The 23,179-nt window shown below is 39.0% G+C and overlaps 1 protein-coding gene across 5 annotated transcripts in view; it reads right to left on the bottom strand.

Annotated features, from left to right (window-relative positions):
- The window catches only part of LOC135240821 (collagen alpha-3(VI) chain-like), a 65,784-nt gene extending 61,555 nt beyond the window's left edge, over window positions 1-4,229 (bottom strand). For 4 of the 5 annotated variants that reach the window (XM_064310785.1, XM_064310787.1, XM_064310786.1 and 1 more), the window contains exon 1: window positions 4,001-4,229. The gene's annotated coding sequence lies outside the window, so the exon portion shown is untranslated. The remainder of the gene's footprint in view (window positions 1-4,000) is intronic. The other variant, XM_064310789.1, reaches the window with a different exon arrangement.
- Between the last annotated feature and the right edge of the window lie 18,950 nt (window positions 4,230-23,179).

The raw sequence follows: 23,179 nt of genomic DNA, 5'->3' as shown, positions 1-23,179 counted from the left end.
GAGTCCCCGCTGTGCGTCCTCCACTTGCACAAAAAGTGAATGCAGCCCAGACGCACGCATTTCTCCATTGTGCTGGCCTGCAAGCCAGCCACTGTTTCATTAGTCATAACCAGCCAATGACATGGACCAGGCTCCAAATGGAGATGAAGCCCATATCCAACTGTTTGTACATGACTTCAAACAAAGTAACAGTAAAGAGATTTTTGACCCTAGAAGTAGCTGCATTAATAATTCTTGTGCATGTGGCCTGCTTTTCGTGCCATTGGTTTATAAATGTTACGCATACTTATAAACATTGTATGGTCTGGATAGCTTAACTCTCTGCAGTAATCATAATAATGTGTCAGTGTTAAACTGCAGATAACTGTACGAGCTAGCTAACTCTCTTAGGAATCATTGCCTAATCTTGGCATCTTATTATTGAAACCCTGCTCAATAATAGTATATCATAACCTTTTTGGGAGGGAGGGAGCTGTTGTGTAATAGTTTCTCCATTTTGCATTAAAGCAGATGTTGAAAATGGTCAAAATCACATGTAATGACTGGAAATTTCTTCTACAGCGAGGGGCAATACCCTGAATTATGTCATTGTGAATCCATTCCCAAGGTTCAGTAACTGCTGCTTTTGTATGGCACGAAATGTATGGCCGTCATCATTTTGTAAAGCTGGTGTGATCCCAGTGTGCGCTAATGAGCTGGAGAACCATGGCAACCTCCTTGCTCCCAATTTAATCATGCACTTTTATGGAGGCTATACTAAATCTGCGGTAAAACAAAGGGAGATTGGGTCCACCAACATGAGTCATCGACACAGCTGCTGTGTATTGTCACAGTTTTATCAGCCTGTGTTGTATTTCTATTAATACTTTATTTGTTTGCCAAAAAGTCATTATCAGGGGTATGGTTTTTAAAAAAGATAATTCATTATCCTGGATAACAAGTGAATAAAATTTAGCACTATGTTTGAGGGAAAAGTCGTAAATACACCCCTACGATACAAACCTATGACCATATGGTTACAAAATGTAGTTCTTTTTCAGTTGAAACAATTCTGCAGCAATGTATATTTTTGTAAAATTGTATTCAATTTATATTAAATACAGGCATTCATTGTGGCTATATGTGCAATTTGTATATGTTAAGTGACAATGTGTTTTTGCTAAGTTGTTGAGGCTGTTTTTTGAACAAGTTTTTAATGGTAAGGGACCCCTGTTTTACAGCATGTAAATTACATGGTTCTCAGCAGTGAAAGCCAACAGATCGCACCGCAAAGCAGCGACCACCAAGCCTTCAGGCACTCACACCAATCAGATAACCTGGCAGGGAGTTGCATTATGTTACATTGTACTCACTTATCACACCGTTCCGTCCAGAGAGATTCAAGTCAAGCTGCCCTCTCTATGTTACAGACACAACCATAAACATCACCTACAAAAAAGGGCATTGTCAGGTCCAGATTTTTGTTGGGCTATCTGCTTTTAAAGAGTGCAATTGTGTGAGCCAATGAAGAGTCAAAACCTCGCAGCCACACCTCACCATGCCCAACCCCTCCACCTCCCACCATCACCACACCCCCACCCCCACCCGGTAACACTACGCCCCCAAAGAGGCGCTCTGATTTCAGGGTATGACATATGTGTCGCAGATGAAAGGAGGAGGCAGTAAAGAATGGGAATAGTTTCGCTGCGCTAGCCCAGGGCAGCTGGACTGTGTTAGCCTGTCTGACATCCTGCAGATGTGCATCCCAGCACAAGAACAACAGCTTTAAGTCACAGCATTCTCTTCCACTAAAATTACCCAGATAAAGATGCAAAAAAAACTATGAAGCTGCACCTTCACAAATGGATGAAATACGTTTCTGTAAAAGCCTGGGCTATCTTAACCGTGTGATCAGAGAAAGCACACCTGTGTCCACGCGGTAAAGAGAGCGGTGGCTATGCATATGGGAAACTGCACCACACTGCCGAAAAGAAAGAAAATCAGCCAATGTCCGGTCACAGTGACCCCAGAGCACAGTCACTGCCTCTCAGCTGCACTTACAAAGGCTCAAAAAAAAGGTGTGATCAGTCTCAGACGCCAGCATAGCCCCAGACCCCGGGCTGTAAAACACATGCAGGTTTCTGCATTTGTACTCTTCTGTAGTCACACTGACTAAATGAGCTTTTTTGTCTTGTTTTTACATACAAGGTCCATAGATGGACTGTTTGCTTGACCAAGTCTTTATGCGTATAAGATGTAAGAACTAGATATCACCCAAGATGAGGAATAAGTGGTAAAGAGCATGTTAACATTTCTACCGAGCCTACTGAGGATTCTACGGTCTAGACCAAGGTCAGAAATGCGCATGCTATCTAAATCTTTAAGCAGATGCTGGCTGAACTGAGGAGGGACTGAGTCTAGAAAAAGTCTGAACGCAGTATTCCTGAAAGGACAGCGACTCTGCTTTGATAGGATTCTCCACCAGGTGTTTTTCAACATATTTTCCTCACTTTAAGAAAAATTTGGCCATGCAAATTCATTAGAAAATTATTTTTTACGCCTCAACTTGTGCAACAATGTAAATAACTGTACTGGAGAAGGTTTCCTTTCAAGGCAAATTCCTTGACTTGTTAAAAGACCAAATATAGTCTGTTTACTGATCACATAAGGGGCTTAATTTCAAGAGCAGTTCATTGGATATTGAGTTTGAAACTCTCTGTCACTGTGATAGTAGCATCATCTGAACATAAAGAACTTCATGCATACCCCTGTGGAGCAGCGCTGTGGCACAGTGTTTATGCTAATGTATAAGCTATCTTGAAGTTTCTGGCTTGAATCCCAGTGGGGTCCCCCTGCTGTTACACCCTTGGGCCAGGTAATTAACTTAAACTGCTACAACAAATATCCAGCCATACAAATTAGTACCATGTGGATTCTAAACTACGTAAGCTGTTCAGGATATGGATGCCTGCTGAGCGAAATCCTGTCTATTTCTATAAATTACACCTTTTTATCTTAAACTCATCAACAGAAGACGAATGCACAGCGGTTTCATTCATGCAATTAACACCATGCATATAACACAGAAAGATATATGGCACAGCTTGGATAATGCATATATTTGATTGTGCTTTTCTAGTGGCTGAAATGTTCAGAAAGCAAAAAAAAAACTCAGCAGGTGAAAAACCTTTGAGAGTTTCTGAAACAGAATTCAAACACAGACATTCCCTTGGTTCTTGGTCCATTTGGTTTAAAAGCGGGAAATTAACTTCACACTTTCTGGCATCCCTGTATAACTCCAGAGGGTGTGGTTTTACACTAAGTCTTAACTAGCTGGAAAAGACCAGGCGCTGCCGACGTGCGGTTAGGACTAGACCTACACGGAACTCCTGACTCATACAGGTTGTGCTGTTTTGTTCTGTTATTTGTTCTGGTTCTCGATGAAAATTATTACATTTGAAGGTTTTGGAGGTGTTCAGAATCAACAAGCTTGCAGGATCCTTTGGAAAGTAACCAGGTTTTTTTTTTTTTTTTTTTTTTTTAAAGATGCCTTCCTTTCTTCCCTCATTATTTTTCCAATTTTACAGTCCCCCTAGAAAATGTTACGTTGTAATTCATGTATCAGAGCCTGAACTGCCTGTAGTCCTCTATCTCTCAGTCCCTGTACACAGCACAGAGGAAAAGCTACACAATCAAACCCGATACTCAAATTTCTGAAGGTGAAAAATGAATTTCCAGAGCAAACAGAATACAGAAATACTGTGTAATCTTGCGCATGCATACTAAAATACAAGTACACACTAGCGAAGGGAAATGAAAAAAAAAAAAAAACATGAAAATAGTTTCTTTCAGGAGCAGAAGCAATGGTTAAATTGATGCACATGAATACCAAAGACCAATGAATACCAAATTCTACACCAAATTGTTCACCTTGTTTTATGCAGCAGAAGTCAACGGCAAAAAAACGACTGCACATTAACGACTTCTCACAGCCTCCCCAGGAGAGGAAAAGCCCACTTACCCTGAGATAAAACTGCTGTATTCCACAATTTTTAAAAGTGACAACGATTTTTCCCAAGGGTCATTCTCCTCCTGGCGTCCCCCTCTGCAGTGTCACCGCTCCCTGGGGGAGAAACCGCTGAGGCAGGGGTGCAAGAGACGAAGCAGGACCTGAGAGAGAGCACGCTCTGTGTGGGGACAGTGAGAGACCTTCACGCTGACCCACTGAAGGAGCTGTGGCGCAGACTTTGGGTCGAGACGGGACAAACTCAAGAGAATCTTGGAAAGTTGCCATCTTTCCTCCCTCCCACTTTCTAAAAAAAAGGAGAGAGAAGGAAAGAAAGAGAGAGAGAGAGAGAGAGAGAGAGAGAAGGGGGGCGGAAAGAAAATCTTAAATGAAATCCAGACGCACAGCCCTGTTTGGTCTGGATCTGGATTCTGAGGGTGATGTCAGAAACTGGAAGGGAATCTTTTCCCTTACCTTCAGAGCATAAGACATTTTTTCTTATTTGTGTGTGTGATTTCACACGATAAGCTGATCACCGGAGGAGGATGTTCAATGGTGATTCGCTATAATTTTCATGAAGTAGCCATATATGATAGCCAATCCTTGAGTTTTCTGCTGTTTCCACAACATTAAACATTTTTTTTACATTTACAGCACAAGACAGAATATTAGAATGCATGTATTTATTAGAAAACTGTAACACAAAACCAGATGTTAAATGACCCACTTAGCCCTGAAGTTTATAATTTGTAAGTAAAAATGTTTGCATGTTTTCTAAATGCTAAAAAAAGGATCTGTTAACCTTATATCTTAAGAAAATAATTGATATTAACAAGGAAGCATGTTCTGCAGTCAATGCGTTTGCAGCCAACGCCATTCCCATCTACCATAAACAATAAACTGCCTGATTATCAAGGAAATAAACAAAAAGTGCTATCGCTTGAAGTTTGGAAGAACTGAGTAACGGTCAAAATCCTGGTTTGCTGTTACACTGCTTGGCAGCCAGGGGGCAGCCAGATGTGGCTGTTCATATACATTCTATATAGTTCTGTTAATGTTGAACCATTGATTGTTGTTCAAAAATATATTGCCACATTTTGACAAATGTATTTAAACACACTGACTTATAGATTTTAACAGATTTCATACATATACTGTCATTTGTGCCAATCTATATCTATGTATTATACACAACATATTTTAGAAAAAAAAGCAACTGTTAATTGAAATGAACAGTGTTTTGTAGTTTGCATTGAGAAATAAGTCAGCAATAATATTGATATATGTGAATAAATAATTGATGAAAATACTATGAGAATGCCTCACATTATCACCAAACATTACAAATGGTGAAACACTGCACCTCCATATATGGAAAACATACATTTTTGTGGCATAAGGGCCACCACAGCACCCACTACCACCCTGAGCCTTGAAACCGCACACAGTAAAAAAATGTAAGATGTGGTTTGTACTGTAAATATTGTGCAGTATATACATCAAACTGCTCTCTTATTTTAAGCAAGAGCCATAAAAATGATGTGTGCCCAGTGGAGTGATTCCCAGTGGTATAGTGTCCCCACTGCCTCTGGACTGTGAACATTAGGCTTCACACAGAGCCTCTGCCTGCTGGTTGTGTACCGCCTGCTGTTGGTATGCAGTACAGAAGCTGCAGCCATCCACAGTCTACCCCCTGTAATTCACCCCGGCCCCCCAACGCAAGCCCAATCTATGCCGATGCCTTCTCAGTGGCTTTGAGGAAACCACTGGTCTGCTCGTCAGGTTTCCACTGGTTCTGGCGGTGTTTCAGACTGCGATGGGCTCCCACTGCCACATTCTAATATCACCTAAATCAAATAGACATTATGGGCCCTTGTTGATGCGGGAATGGGACAATTAAGATTCAGAAACAGGCCAACAGACATAATTGTGCGGTCACAGCCAGTGGGCCGGGCATCATAACTTATAGTGAAGGTCTTATGTAACTCCTAGTTTTGTTTCAGTTGTCCACCTTCTCATTTTATTAAAAAAAAATATTAATAATCATAACAATAATATTTTCCTTTAAGGTATCACATTCTTCATATACATATACAGTATACAGCTATATTGCATTATAAAAACATGTTATGTACAGCTCAAGGTTACAATGCAAATGTCAAATCTTGGAATAAAACTTGCAAACCTTTGGGTTACAATCTCAGCTCATTAACTATTATGCTACGTAGCCTCCCGTTATGTATAAGAGTGTAGTTTTTTTATTTTTATTTTAAATCCACTCACATATAGGAAAGGTTCTCTACTCCTTGTCCTATTCCTGAAACTAACACTGAAGTTACTGATGATGTCACTTTGGAAAAGAGTGTCCACTAAGTGATTATAATGTGGTGCTAAATGCAAGGTTTTACCTGAGATGAATCAAAAACATGATGATGTATTCAGTTGAAAAAAGTTAGTTCACAGCAGCATCATTTACGTTTTAATTTGGAGAAGTTAAAACAAAAAAGAAAAAACCATCTCATATCAGACAGATGTTTGAAAGCTCTCTTCAACTGCCTTTGCAAGTGTTGCCTCATTGTTGTTATGAAGTGTCAAGGTAAGGTTTCCGTCTTAAATCCATCTGGAAAATTCCCTCTGATGTTGCCGTCTATGACCTCATCTGGGTGGATTAAAGTATTCTGAAGATAATGCATAGCAGGCATATACAGTACATTCAATACTTTCTACACTGGCCTTCGGGTCACCAGTTTATTGACCCTGATGACCCAGGGTCAATTCTCCGTGGCCAATTTAGAAGCAGCTCAAAGAAATTAAACAGCCTAAAGCAATGTTGCATTAGAATTTTAAAATATAATTATTTTTTAAATGTTTACATTTATTTTTAATAATACCGCTTTCAAACTGAAAAAAATAGGATGTACAACCAGACCACCACTTTTTCTGACCATAAATTGATTGGTCAGAAAATGGTTCCTGCTAGTGCAATTCCAAATTGGTGAAAAAAAGAAAAAACATCACTTTCACCAACTACTTGTAGACAACCCAGATCTGAAGGTAGTTGTCCTTCACCATTGACCATTGACATTCACCACGCCAGTTCACCTTTATCTTTCAGAACATCTCAAATATAAATTAAAGCTCAAATACATATATAATATAGTTTGGCAGTGTAGCTGAATTTGTCTGAGCATAATCATAGCTTCCGTTTCAATTTGTAAGTAGCTTGGTAAATGTAAGGCATGCATGAACAGCCAGTGTGGTCGTGATGTCCTCTTCTTGGCCAGGCCATATAAACCATACCTTTCTGGTCCTTAACCTTGCGAATGAAGAGCCTGTGCCACTTACTGTATGAACCGAGAAAAAAGTACTGGCACAAAATGAAGATGGATGTTTATAATTGTGAATAAATGCTATGTGTTAATATGTATAGCCTCTAGAAACACAGCATCTCTGTACAAGTTCCAAGCATCAATTTCTCTGAGTTCTTTAATGATATGAAACAACACCTGATTTTAGAAATATTGCACAAGTGAAATGAAGCCACTCTGGAAATATTTTTATTGAGTACAAGTGAGATAGCAATGGCATGCAACCAAAGCAGTCAGCAATTTCCGTTTTTTTTTTGTTGTTGTTTTTTTGGACTTAAAACCAACATTTTGTTTTTTTCTTCGTTTAAAATTAGGAAGGTAAGTGACATCCAGACCTTCATATCAGTTCAGTTACTCTTCAATTACTGTTTCAAAAATGAAACCTTTGAACTTTGCATAGTCATTAAAAACTGTCGTAACTATGTCAAAACATTGTTTGCACAAAGTTGATATTTTGTAACATTTCAGCTTGAAAGAGAGCACAAGTGGCATTATATAATGGCATTGCAGATTAAGGCCTGTCAGGTCTGTAATGATGCAGAAGGGGAATGCATAAACAGCATGTTTCTAACATCAGGTAGAAATATAATTCTCAATATGAAGAGGTTTTCACATCGAGATTATATACCGCATAAGCTACCCTGTTAAATGAAGCTTCTTCCTGTGCTGTTACAAAATTATTCCAGAGTAAAGGTGGTCTTTTGGTGTTAGCTGTTGCACCTATGTTGAATTTGGGAAATAAAAGGAAAATCTTTTTTTCAGTTACACCCAAGAAATGTAGTCATTCTTAGTGGTGCTCTGTTTTAAAAAATGGTAATGTTTATTTTCCTATTAGTATGGTAGTGCATGTGTCATAATCAAAGAAAACACTGTGACAACGTTATAAAGCCCAGCATACATTTTATTGCTTTTTTTAGAATAGGAAAATATAACTGTCAGCTCCAAAGCCAGAAAGCCTGGAAACTTCAAGGGAGTCAGGAAGGGTTTTCAATTTCAGGGCCTTACTGTACATTAATAGACAAAAAAAGTAATATTCAGTGAATCATGGTACTAACCATTTACAGCTGAATGAGAGAGAAATGTTCTGAGAGAAAATCACTCATTTAAAACATTTTTTAGATTAGATTTATGCAAGAATTGTAGATCCTTAAAAACATTATATTAGACTAAGCACATACAATGAACCCACAGTTTTGTTAGCCACTGTCCTTAAATAAGTTATGATGTTATGATTATGATTATGTTATTTTACCGTCTAGTTGTCCCCCAATAAATAACTTTCAATGTATAAAAAGGTCACAAATTAAAATATATATATATTTTTCCTCCAATATTTTGCATACCAATGCTTGATCTGTTATGCTGTTCTCCTGGTGCTTTGTCCTGTCATTTTGTTTCAGTAAAAGTTATGGTAGTTTCTTGTAATGTTGATGTAGCCTGAACTTCATTTTAGTTGAATTTTGTTTTACATTTATCAGTGTTTCCCTCCTCCTCAGTTTTATGTTTCTGCATTCTACTACTATGCACTATCCATTAACTTCACACCTATTCTGTCTCTTGACAATACTGAAAATGTGTGCACACTGTGTGATATATCCACTTGTTTCTATTGAAGGTTGTTTCCATTGTTTTGTTATGTCCAAGTAAATGATTAAGAATAATGCTGAAAGAGAACAAGAACAAATAATAGAAAATGAAGAAAGGTAAAAAGATATGTTGGTAAAGTATGTGTCTAGACAAGGGGTGGGCAGATCTGATCCTGCATGGCCGGTGTGTACTGTATGCAGACTTTTGTTTCCAATTACCCTGCATAAATGAGTCAATTGGCTGTATACACCATCATTGGTTCACTTGTAGGTTTGATGACAGTACCGTACAGAGACACAAAAACAGCCTTTGGCTTCATTCAGGCACCTATGAAGAAATATAGCAAAATATCAGATGGCATATATATTCAATGTGGCAAATATTGCATAAAGCCAAACATTAGCATGAAAAAACAGGCACGGCCCTCGTTGCCCATCCATGGTCTAGAGTGAACCCAGGTATTCTGCTACCGGCCCTCAATGTTGTTGACATAGTCCTAGCTGGATATTACAATGATAGGCTTTTAAAAGATTGTTGATATTATACACCCACTCCCTGTATGATAGTATGGATGGCTCAATCCAGTACTAAAGAATGAGCTTTTCTTTAATTACAAACATGGTTAAGAAAATGTTCTTTAGAGGTGGTGAAATGTTTGTATTGGATAGGTCACCTGGCATGTGTGCAGTGGGAAAGAAAATTAATTATATTGTTATATATCATTATATTTAAATTGTGAAAGCACAAATCTGTATGTAGTCCTATGCCTATTTTTTGCAGCTTTTCTGGGTTCGGTGCGTGTGGATATAAACTATGCGTGAGCATTTGTCCAAATAGAAGACCAACCATGTTCATCTGTGGCGTTGCTCAGGTCATCCCCCCTTTGGGTAGCATAGCGCTCAGAACACCTTCTTCTGAACTGTTCAGAATGTTGTCTTGAGTACATATTTTCACACCATCTAGGCTTATGTGCTACATTACAGTTTGCATATACTGATGATGATGGTGACGATGATGATTATGATGATGATAAAGTCACACTTCTAGTTAATTCCAGAGCTTTGTTGAGCCCTTTCCTCAAATTTATGCTCTTGCAAGGTTTGCTTGATTCGTGGAATTTCCTGATTTGTGTTTTCTGGTGACCGTGTGATCCCATTAAAGAAGACAAACATACAGTACACACGGAAAATAAGCCACATTTGCAGGCTTTACTCCAGCAGGGACACATCAGCAGTGACGGGGAGAATTCAGAGGTCAGAGTTTAAATGCGTTTCATAGCGGGCCAGGTCCACCCCCTCCAGCTCTGCAGAACATTGTGTCACCTCCCATAGGAAGTGCTGAACAGGTCCTGTGAGACCTGCAAGTGAAACGCAGTGTGGCACTAAAGAGGCTCAGCAGCCCAAGTTGTCATGCTCCCTTCTTCAACAGAGCAATAAAACCCAATGTTCAGCTCTTGTCACTGAATCTTTACTCAGGCTTGGGCCTGTGTAAGGTGACTGTGGCCAGATTCCTAAATCATGTTTGCCACGGTTTCCCTTTAGTTTTGATAAAAAATGTTTCAGAACTATATCTGCTGAGATAAATATAAGATGAAAATGAATTCTATTTACTGGCATGTCGTGTGGTTTCCAGTTGTATAATTATGATGCTGTTCAGCTATCTTACCTTGTATTTGATAATTGATATTTGGTAACCTGTTTGTATGCCTACAGTCTCGTTTACAAAGAAGGGGAGAGAAAACATCAAAGCAGAAATATCGATCATCTGCATTCTGGAACAGTGTAGAGCTTACAGACTCTACACCTTTAATGACTTAAGCAGATGGAAACTGCTGCTCCTCTTTCGTTCTGGCTAACTATCCTGCCACTTACTCCTTTCACTATGGATTTTCATGCTGATGAGTCAAATAGTTTGAAAATTTTCCACAAGTGGCCTTCTGACTGGTGAGAACTGATGACGACTTATAGAAAGCTTTGATACCACACCCACATTATGCATGCGATCATTATAAGTGGGTACAATTTATACAACAGTATAGGTGATTTGGAGCTCACAAAAGTAAGCTGTATAGCCAGTGCTTGAAACTTGGCAGGTTGGCTGCTAGCAAGAGCAAGCTGGCCCAGGCAGGAAGTGGAAAGGGTCACCACCCAGCAATTACCTAATTAGACACTCCTTATCACTCAACGCTTTTACATGGCAATATTGCGCATGCATTCATAGATGGACAAGACTATCTGGACAAGAGGCTTTTCCTTCCTATGTTAAACCCTTGTCCCTAACAGTGAAAAGAAGACAAGCAGTTTTATTTATTATAATTTTTTTTTTTAAACATATCTTTTCATTAGGTTAACCATACATTCGAAACAGGTGTGTGTGTGTCTGTGTGTCTGTGCGTATGTGTCTGTAGACTTCAAGGTTATGATGGTTATAATTAGGGGAGAATTTAAGTTTCAGCTATTCAAAGTATAGAAATTTTCTGGCCATCCAAACAATTGCATGAGAGATTTTTTTTTCAATACAATGAGACTGTTAAGGAAAAAGTGGGAACAGTGTGCAAGTGGTTCAGTGTGTGGGACCATATTAGCTTGGGGGATATCTTCTCAGCTGGGGTGCCACCATTGTTCCTTTGAAACACGGCACCGAAACCTGAACTGCTTCAGTAAAAATCAAGCTGTAGGCTCTGAACAACAAATGACCATGGGTAAAGGCCTCAGCAACACAAACAAATAATGCAAGAGATGCGTGTTTATCCCACAGTAATCTGCACTTGATTAATCAGCTCAGCATTTTGAACGCTGATTAACTGGGGCCAGGGCGACCTGCAGAGAGGAGGCCAGCCAGAAAGGAACCCAGCAGTCAGCGCCCACGTATGATTTACGCTGGGAGAGGTGCAGCTTGTGCAAACAGACTGGGATATGTGAATGCATGGGAGAAACTCATTTCTCTTTGCATATGAAATGATCAAGGGTCACATATATTATGTCGTAAGACCCTTTTTTATCATGATGCTGGCGGAGGGGATCAAGTTGAACTTCTCACTGGTCGCGTATCACTTTTTGGTCCTGCAAATGGATTCTGTGCTTGTTAGTATTCCCCAGCTTCTTTGTCATGCTTTGCTGTACTGAAATTAGCGCAAATCAGTACAATATCTGGCATCCAAGTGTGTATGCTGGTTTTCATTCCAACCACAATTGCAATCTCAGAAGCTGTACATTTTTCTTAATTACATACTTTTCATGCGCAGAGGGATTATGTACCGTCTTACGCCACAAAATGTCAGAATAATGGTCCCATGTTCACATTTTGCTTATTGTGCTATATTGCAGATAATTACAAAAAAGTTGTAATACAATTATTTAACTGATCAATTTAAAGAGGTTGGGAACCACTTATAAAAAGCACGACCAAACTACATACCTGTGATCTCATCTGAATTCTCTTAGCTGATGGATTAGCTACCATGCAGACATCCTTGCCTCTAATATTTTTGTTTGTTTGTCCACCCATGCACCACTAAGCACCTGCAATCACATTGACAGTTAGATGAGAAGTGCATAAGGCTAAAAAAGGTTTTTTTTTTTTTTTTTTAAAGGCTAGCACTGAGATTCCTCACAGTAATGTTCACTCCTCCAACCTCCAGTAGCCAAAAACCCCCATGCTCATGCTATTATAAAAGGCAAATGTACAGTTAGCTGCCAAATGACTCAACATGTCTACTTATTTAGTCCTACAGGAATTAGCCACTGGCTGGAAAATGTATATCGTGTTTGCAAAAGTAAGTAGATTTAATGAAGGGGAGGAACGCTGGCAATATACTTCTGACAAGTTCTGGAAAAAGTGATGGCAAACGTGGATTGAGCGTTGCAGCCACGTGGTTTCTGATCTATGCGAACATCTCAAACATGGCTCTTTGTGCTTACCAATGCTATTGAAAATTAAACTAAACTGCCAAACCCCTTCAACCACATCCCCCTGACTTGAATTTCTTCTGGCAAGAGTTGTACCTTACTTGAGGAAAGGAAAAAACCATTACCATACCCATTCAAAGAGAAACATTCAAATAAACGTTTTAGCTCAACAAACTGTAAGTGCACTGATTCAGCTTGTTTCTCAATCTGATATTATAAACAGCATGAAAGTTGTTAGTAACATCTCTTGGCCTGCAGTCATTCCCAAACAACTATGCAACTAAATGCTTGTTTATTTATTTTGTGATTTTTTGCGACTTCCTCCATCAGTTAAGCAGGGCGTGCTAGCATTTCATTTGAAAAATGCACAGAGGGTGGGAGTCATTTTCATTCTCTTTAATGGTGCAGCTATTCTGCCAGAGAACCATACAACTAGTGCAGGCAGCGCATGTGTCCTGCAGGTACCAAATCAACCAGAGGAGACTACTGAGCAACAAGGTGGGAGATTGGCTGGATCTTTCCAACAAACAATATTGGCTGTAAAACTCACAAATTTAACAAGCTCTATTCAAAAGCAATGCTCAGTGTTTCTCAAATTATTTCTTGTAACTTGGCCCTGTGTTTTTTAAACTTAACACCGTACATTGAAAACATGTGATGTGTTTATACTATAGGAAAGATACTAGGGTCAAGTAATTTTCTTTCATCACCCAAACTTTGTGCTGTGTGAGACTTACTGAGTGAATGCATGCACTGAAAGTGTGTGGCAATCAGCATGGGCAATGTCACGTGTATGATGTTCAGCAAATGAAATTACAGTATGCACTGTTTGAAAAGGAAATTGCTTTTGGATTTCAAACAGATGTGAAGAAAATTTGTGTTCTTCATCAGTGCAACTGAAAATGATTGCATTCCCTGACATACAGAGTAAAATGTTCAGTGTTTGTCTGTTGGACCCATACGTACTATGTTAGAGTTGAATTAACACTGGACATTTTGCTGTGTACAATCACGACTTAAGACCATACACACCTTGTCATGTTTAACACAGAATAAAGCCTTTCATTGTGATTTCTTTTTCTTTTCTTTTTTGGTTGTAGGAGGGGAGGTGTATGCCATTGTCTTACATTTTGCCATTTACTCCCTCAAATGAAATATGTATTTCTGGACAAGATGTCTGCTAAGAAAATTAGCGATTAAAAGCGCTTTCTTCCGGTGGCCTTGTATGCCACGGCATCTGGAATCGTCGGTGTGGAGCGCGCTGAAAGCTGCACTCAGGCACAGAGGAAAGTCCCACATGCCCAAGGGGGATCGCTGGCGGCCCAAGCGCAGTGCTGATGGAGAATGCAGACAAAACTAAACTTTAATCAGCAGGGACCTGTGTCAGAATGACCAACCCAGCTGTCTGCTTTTCCAACAAAAAGCAAGCTCTTCCTGCTCTCTTGCAAGACCTGCCATCCGAACTGGTGTGGGTCTGCAGTCCCGGAAACACAGGTGGGTGGGTGACCGCAGTGGTGGAGCTTTCTGGAACAGATGAGGCGACTGCATGTTCAATTCGCAATAACGGAATCACATCCAAGCCACCAGTGAGCCATTGTGGAGGCTTTGCAGTAGGCCGCTAGTTTAACAATCTTGCCTTTTAGTTTTTTTCAGTTAGATTTTAGTGCTATTTTCAGTAAGTAGGAAGTTTTGTTTTGTCATGTTTATCCATCTTGGCAGAGGTTAAATACAATGGTTGCAGAGGCATGATGCGAAAGCTTTGTGACAATCGGGCTTTGTTTTTACAGTGTGTGTGCAGTCAGTAAGCAGTGCATCGGTGTGGTGTAGTGGTTTGAGCACTGGATTCTAGAACAAAGGGGACATGGGGGCTTTTCCTTGGCAGGATCTCTAAAAATCCAGCTGTCTAAGCATTTTAAAGAATGTGCACAGGAAATTTTAAGAATTGTCATGCCAATAGTCTATTTGTGACTGTTTTGTAGTATTGGAATGGTTCCTCCCTTGTACAGGCTTATTAGCATCAGTGATTTGAATTCAACTTCAGGAATCAATCAAATAATGTTCTGAGGTTTTTCAGTTAATAAACTGAATGAATTTCCTGAACTGAGTGAATTTACAAATCTAGGCATAGCTAGGAATTCTGGGCCGCTGAAAGAATACTGCTCTGGACCCCCCTTTTTTAATAAAACAAATAGAATTTAATTTTAGCTGTGGCCCCCTAGAATCGTCTCCACTTTACACCCACTAGCGACGTCCCTGATCTTAAGTCACCATTTTGTAAATTATTCTTAACAATTATAATATTGCATTCATTGCATTTCTTAACAGACACTCAAAAGACACTCGAAAGTGACTTATAATGCAACTGTATGCGATCTGGCCATCTGTTGTGTGTAAACTTGCTATCCTGGGGAGCATAGCTCAGTGTAGCCTCAAAGTACTGATAGTGAGGATCTCAGGCAGCCAGCCAGCAAACATATATGTGTATTACCATGGCAGAACAAGGATAACTGCTAAAGCCCAACTAATTTGCAGTTGCTCAAATACCCTCCACATGAACCCTTTAGGAGATGAAAGAAAAACTTGATGGCTTCATTTTTTTTTTCCTTACTGAAAGTGCACTTCAGGAATGCAGGAAGGACTAAGCTCCCATCTTCCTAGTGTCCACGTCACTATCTGCTGAATCCACTCATCTGGGGAGCCCAGCAACTTTCCGCAATATCAGTGTTTAATCCCTTTAAGAATGATGAGAATCAAAGGAAATGGATTCATTGTGCGTTGGCTGTGGGGTGTGGGCTGTGGGCCCCATATGCACACCATATTTCCTTCTTTTTTCTATCGCTGGCTCAGATTTTGTTGTTTTTCTTGTTTCATTTGGGGGGCTAGTGGGGGGACATCTGCTTCCCATTTGCCCTTTGTGTTTCAAAATCTCTTTTCATTAGGGGACCTGGAGGGCAAAAGGTTGCTGATGAAAACAACATAGGTGACCTTGACCTACATTAACCTTAATTGCTAAGTGACTAAGTGTAGGACCCATTTTTGGCACTTACAAAGGGCTTGGGGCTTGAAATTGCATGCAGACTTTGGACACATCTTGTTGACTATTTGCTTTTTACTAATGCCAAAATGTACAGCCATGGAATTTATTTCAGTTTTTGGTGATTCAAAAATGATACAGGGCAATGAAATGCATTATTTAATGATTTAACTTACAAATCACTGACAGTTGTGAGAATGGAACATTTTGTTATTGTTTTTTTTTGTGCTTCTTTTGATTGTTGTATTCATAATGTTGTACTCCACCATTATTGTTCACATTGCTTAAAGATAACCACCAGTATTTCGAAGACAGCATCCAGCAGAATATGTTAGAATCTGGTTAGAATTGAACTTACTTTGAGGGAATATTACATAAAATAACCTTTGTATACTAAAATATCTTTCACTATACTGTAAGTATATTTGCCCATCCTCCATTTAATTTGGATGACAGAGCTCAAGTGCTGACCAATAATTTATTCAAAGTTCTCTGATCTCTGCCAAGATAATTTTTAAAAAACTTTACAAACCATTTCTGTGTGTACAATGTAAATGAAAGGCTGCGGTGTTGAGCGTCTCTTTGGTCTACATCAGCGTGTGCGCCATAACTGATTAATGGTGATGAACATGGGAAGGATTGATCTGATTATCAGAGAACTACTTGCTTTTGATTAGAGGAGAAACTGAAGCTGCACCAGACTGAAAAAAACGCTTAGTGACGGACCATAGAGATACGCTGTGAAAGAGTTATGTCGTGAAAAAGTACGGAAATGCACAGCAAAGAGAATACAGATACACAGTGACAGTGAGTAAAGAAGTAAAGCACAGTGAAGGAGAGACGTAGTGAAGGAATACTGATAAAAGAAGCACAGAGGTACATAAAGGGAGCTAAGGGATAAACTGTGCAGAGTGCAGCTGTACTGTAAAGAAGAACCAAATTGCACAGAGAAGGATTCACACTATGCTGGAGAATACAGTGTACAGTCAACTACAGAAGGAAACGCAACCAAAGGAAGTATTATTTATTTTTAAGGGACTTTTTTCCTTAAATCAACCAAATAACTGAATTGTTTAGCCATAAAAAGTCAAGTAAAATAAAATTTAATCAGGAAAAGCCTCCAATATTTCTGCCCCGTGGGTTTCAGCTTCAGACTGTGAGGTGTTGAAACAGGTAATTTGTGCGGTTGTTCTGTCTATTTTCCAGCAAATAAAACACTGACATATGAATCATGCCTTAACTGGATTGTGTCTCTTCCTTTCACACATTCTATAACTGAAAGAGAGTAGCGATTAGGCACATGTGCTCAAATTCTTTCAAGGCACGGACATCCTATCATCCTCTTACTAGGTCAATAGAAGGCACAACACCCAGGCCTCGCTTGAAGTGAATGGGGCTTGTGGTTGAACCAATAAAATAAGTTTTTTTCTCTCTTATGCTCAATATCTTGCCTGTAATGTTTATTTGATTAGTTATCACAATCCTGTTATTTCTCCCGGGGAAGTAAATAAAAATACAATGCATCAACAAAATTTTCAGCACCTAAGTTCATTCAGGCAAAAAGCAGTTATTCAAGTGCCGCTATGAAATAAATTAAAAATGTGTTTTGCTGGCTAAGTTTATTAAAACCACTCTGACGGGAAGAACATTGCCCCAGCCAAGTGAATGAATAACAAAATTTTCCACATCCATTTGAATTTGGATGGAGGATATGGAATAATGCTCCTCAGAGCTTTCCGCATGGAGAACACAAACCAACACTTCTTTTCTTCGGCATTTAGTACACACTTCCGAGCGCATCGCTATCGTCTCCAGCACTTGAGCTTCCTTTGCAAGGCAGGGATGCCTAGTATAGTAGTAACATTTGCACAGATGAGGTGTTCTTTAAAGTCATTTAAAGCTGTGAATTCATTGGAGTGAATAAACTGGCACAACTCAGTGACTTTTCCGCTACAAATGGTGAGACTAACGGTTCTTTCCCATGGTACCACGTGTATCACATTTCCCTGTCCATAGGCCAGACCTGACCACATCAGCACACCACCACATCACCACCCTCAACCGGCGGCTTGCTGACTCACCGATCTTCCTATGGTAGTGAACAATGCAAGCCTTTGAGAATCAAAGTAATGTTTTTTACCGGCTTCTGTTATTCATTAATGCTCAGCTTGGAAACCATGGTAACTCAACAATAATATTGTAATACTCACTTTTGGCTAAAAAAAATACATGCATGACTGAAAGCAGTGGACTGTACCAAGAACTTGTGGATTCATGAGCAATGTCCCTCAGTGGAGTCCTGGAAAGCATGCAACATCAATAGTCTCCGACCATTTATGACTGCTGTAGGAACCCTGTTTGGAAAGTGGTCATTGACAAAGGAAACACGGATTCTTTAAGACCCTGATTCCCTGAATGTTAGGTCCGCCTCCCAAAGAGGCCACCGTTACGTAAAGTAATAGGAATGGCCAATGTTTCAGCACAGCCGTAAAAACCCGCTGAAGGAGTGTGAGAGTGGACTTAACTCCATCCCAAGACATCACATCAAACAGCGGTAGGGCCTCTGGTTTCCCAGGGACCAAGGCCAAAAAACCAGCATGTTTACATCTAACTGTAGTTGAACTCTATTGCATTGTAAACTGTCTTAAAAAAGGAGACCTGAGTTTGACATCAGCAGGATCAATCCATACGATATGGTTTTGGGGAGGGGGCGGGGGCAACCAATGCCATATGGATCATGGTTACATGAAAGAACAGTGAAACTTTGAAGGCATTCCCACATGTTGTAGGCAACTAGCCCCACAGTTATTTTTGCATTATTCTTTGTGCAGACAAAAGTGCAGAGAAACACCGCCATGAACCCACACATACAAACACTCTGACTGATTAACAGTGTGACAAAAATTCTAGAATCGGCTTTATGTTTGCATATTCTAGAATCGGCTGTGCTGTTTACATATTCGACTATTCTGATGAACTAGTTGAATATGTTAATCAGTTCATCAGAATAGTTGAATATGCAAACAGCCTAGCCGATTCTAGAATTTTTTTCACAATAATACCATATATAGGATTGTAGATTGAATGATGAGAATGTTAGTCGATAGCACTCAAAAAGCAATTATTATGAAAGGGGTTCCAGTTGGGGGAGCATTGACGTGTCATCAACACACAGTAAGCTGTGATAACTCAGATGGAGTTGGGGGCAGAGCATTGTTCCAAAGATTTTACACAGTTGGAACCCAGCCATGGAATGTGATTGTTTCCTACTGTTATGACTACACTTGCTATATTTCAGCCTCTGTGTTATCTAGCAGAGCCTCAGAGTGGAGCGCCTAGAGCTTAATTGCTGCCTGAAAAAAAGCATTATATATTTATTCACCACACCCTTTCCTATTTCCCAGTGAAATTTAGGATATTTTTTAGCAGGCAAGAGGGAAACAGCAGTGCCTGCTACTTTTTTATGTGTGTTCTGGCTGGAAAAGAATCTGTCGAGTCACTCTGCCTACAGGTGAGAGAAGCATTCTGAGAATCCACAGCATCATAGTACTTGCTCAGTTTCTTTTGCCAGAACTATAATGGAACAATTGTAACACAAGACAAGGTGCTGTGACTGACAAAATAATTTTTTTTTTTAAATACCCTCCCCCAGAAGGTAAGGATGGGGTGAACAATAAATTGTGGGTGTCATTTATTAACCATCATTTATTGTATTCATGTTTATTTTGTAGTTGTAAAAGTAGTCCTGATAGCTGTAAGACATACTGTACAAGAGAATGCCTCTTTTTCCAATTAAGTGGAAAATGCTGTCAAACTGAAATTTAGTTACAGCTACTGAAGCACACTGTTGTGCTGCCAGGGAAACCAGTTTTTGATATTTTTGTCTGCTCCTGTGACAATGTTGCATTTGGCTCTTCAGGAGAAATCCTTGGGTAATTTATTTTCATAAACCTTGATTTTGAGCTAACCAAAATATTTTAAATTGAATGATGTTTGTTTTTTGATGTTTACTGAATAAACTGCTTCCTTGTGCAAATCCAAAATCCTCAGTGAATAGAATCATACACATATGCACACACAGACAGACATACACAAACACAGACACACACACACACACACAAAGGCTGTCTGAAAAAGAAGTTACCTTAAACCTGGATAAACATATAACAATACTTTTAGTTAAATAAAATCAAATTACTTAAACTGTTAACTAATTGTTTAGGAAGAAATGCTTGCCCAGTAACAACAGTGGCATCATTACAATCACTGCAGCTATTTTACCAGTAGGGGGAGATCTGATCTAGGTGCACAAAATCAATTGTGGAGATGGAATAAACATTTATGTGTACATACACATATATCAACATCCAGTTATACAATGAATTTCTTGACCACAGTTTACATAAATGTAACTTGGGAAATGTTAGCCAACAGTTAAATCAAAAATATTGTTGTTTTTTTTACCCCATTCAAATTTGTTATTGTATCACCAGTGCTCTTTTAAACTCCTTATTAACAGAGTTCAATTCAAAGTGGTTGAGGGACCAGTTTATTGCTAGTTAACATGAATTAGGCCAATGATTCGACAGGCCTCCAGCAATGGTATGCAAACATGGGGGCTCGTGTCTGTGCAAGCTTGGCTTGTGGGCTGTGGTGTGAGGAGAAGCAGCTGGCAGCTTCGAAGGAGAGTACTTGCTTGTCTACATTGTCCAGCAGGATGAGCACAGCTGCAAACATTGGGAATTCCAAATTTGGAACAAAATGGCAAAAGCATTTTTTGAAAATCAGTCATTTCTTTTAATTCAGCTAAAGTGCTTTCAGCACATACTCCTGTCCTTTGGTCATTATTTTGACATTATTTAAGACCTTGCTCGATCCCTTAAAAGCACTTCAAGCCGTTGGACTTTCATACTTGCAGATTCAATTTAACATTATGTCTGATTTGACTGAACATTATGGTCTTCCTTCTGCAACTGTTCATTTCTCGGTGATCCCTTGTAGATATTTATAAACATTTCAGAGAGGAGATTTTTACTATTTAACATATTATCTTTGGAATTTAATTCTGAGCCAAATCAAAAGTGCAAATACAACTGGCTATTGTTAATAGTCTTAGTGTAATTTAGTGTTTATTTCAACATAAACATCTGGTGCCCATATGCTTTTCAAAGAATGGCTATGTGGGTGATGGTCCATTTACAGGGAACAGTAACTGCATGCTGGCATGGATTTTCCTCCAACAGTCACAATAAGAGCAGGGATTGTCCAATCAGGGCCAAGAAGTGTGAATAACATCCTGGAACATGCTTCTGCTACTGCTGTGGTCTTGAATCTCTACCCAGCTCTACCCTGCTACTTATACAACCACTCCATCATGGCTCAGTTTTCTTGTTATGGTTTGTAAAGTAGAACTGTCAGGTCTGATGTTCTGTAAGAGTCTGCCCAGGCCAGGCAGGATAGAATATTCTCTGGAAGAGCAGACACTTTCAAGAATGATCAAAGAACTTGAAAATGACTCAAACAATTGTGCGCAAAAACAGACAGGAAGGTTCTAAAACATTATTATTATTATTATTATTATTATTATTATTATTATTATTATTATTATGATTATTGATAATAATCATAATAATCCTAATAATGGTACGAGCTATTTTGACTCAAGTATGTGAGGTGTTTCTTGTGTTGTAGTTTACTTGTTTTTATATCTGTAACTTTGTTTTTTATTCTTGGCACAGTACAAACAGTCTGGAATGAAATAAACTCTTTGGTGGAAAACGTTTATTAAGGAACCATGGCAGCATGTACAGTAAGCGATATGGTTGCCTTCCCCAATCAAGAAATAAAATGTCATGCTTTCATGGGAATTTTTTGCTTTTATGAAATTTTGGGGATGGTGAATCTGAGCATTAAATAAGTACCCCTGGGGACTGCTATGTGACTTTACATCTCTGCAAAAACAGCCTTTAAAGAGATGAAAGGGACTTTTTAACTTCCTCCATGATGATAGTCCCCTGTCTGGGACAGAATCTGTGTATACTGATGCACTGTCACAACATGTTTCTCTCTTTTTAATGTTATGTGTTTTCTTTTTTTGATTAATTGTTTTAAATTAACATCAATAAATTATTTTGAGCACCATTCCAGACTTAGATATGCACAAATCAGATACTTTTCAATATAATCAATATACATATGGAATTGACCTAGAACCATACCTTTGTACTTGTTTTGGCTTACATACAAAACGAAACTTTCTCCCTTCTCCAGAAGGCACTTTACATGAAAAGTCATTCTAAATATACCATTCTCTTTGATGCATCCTATAATCAATGACCCTTTCACACTTCTGTCACAACAATAAACCGCACAATGTTCTGTCAAAATATAGTTGCATAAATGGGTCATTTACAGGTAATACACTGAATTTCGCTTTTTTCAGGACAACTCACACTAACACGCTAGTCCTCCATTCAACTCTGCTGGGCTGCAGCAGAAGTGCCAGAAGACTTCACTGCCACTCCATCGACCAAAGGGGGCAGTATTGTGCAGTATTGAGTTTGGGGATAGCCTGTTGACTGTATATCCAATTATGTTTTGGCCATCAAGACACCCACCAATAGCTGGAGCAAGCATATGATGGAGCACATCACATAAGTGCCTCACCAGGATGGGAGGAATCCCCCATTTTTTGACAGTTCAGGTCACTTGAGAAAATGTAAATGCATCACCTTGCTCTGCATTAAATGCACCAAGTTAGCTTGAGTTGGATGGATTTTAATGGAGTAAAAATAATGTATTTATCTTTTTGCTTATTAATGTAATGTTTTCCATGCTTTTTGGAACTGCCAGTAACACTATTGTCATAATCACTGCATCACTGCTATGCAACCTGCACCCAGATTTAACTTTGGCTTACAGCATGAAAAGAGAAATTCAGGAGACAAAGGGAATTAATTTATACCATGATAATTACACACAAATGGCGTTATATAAGATAGCATTGAAAAATGTTAATCTTATGCCACTATTCCAAGCCAAGTTGGTGTTTAGTGTTTGGATAAGTTGATTTAAACAAATGAAAAGCATATAATTGGAAAATAAACTAATAAACTTTTTAGTTTATCTATCAAAGTATAAAATCAAGTTATGCTGAGTTTGTCGAATCATAAACACGTCCTTGAATATTTTCTTTAAAATATGATATGTGATATGCAGCCATATGGAACATAATAACAAAGTTATCTGTTATTTTAAAATCACAACGAACCATTCATGTACCCACAACTAAATCACA

Source organism: Anguilla rostrata, chromosome 15 (genome assembly GCF_018555375.3).
Source record: "Anguilla rostrata isolate EN2019 chromosome 15, ASM1855537v3, whole genome shotgun sequence".
Classification (NCBI taxonomy): domain Eukaryota; kingdom Metazoa; phylum Chordata; class Actinopteri; order Anguilliformes; family Anguillidae; genus Anguilla; species Anguilla rostrata.
Note: the sequence above shows the minus strand (reverse complement) of the source record. Positions and strands in the feature narration are given on the sequence as shown.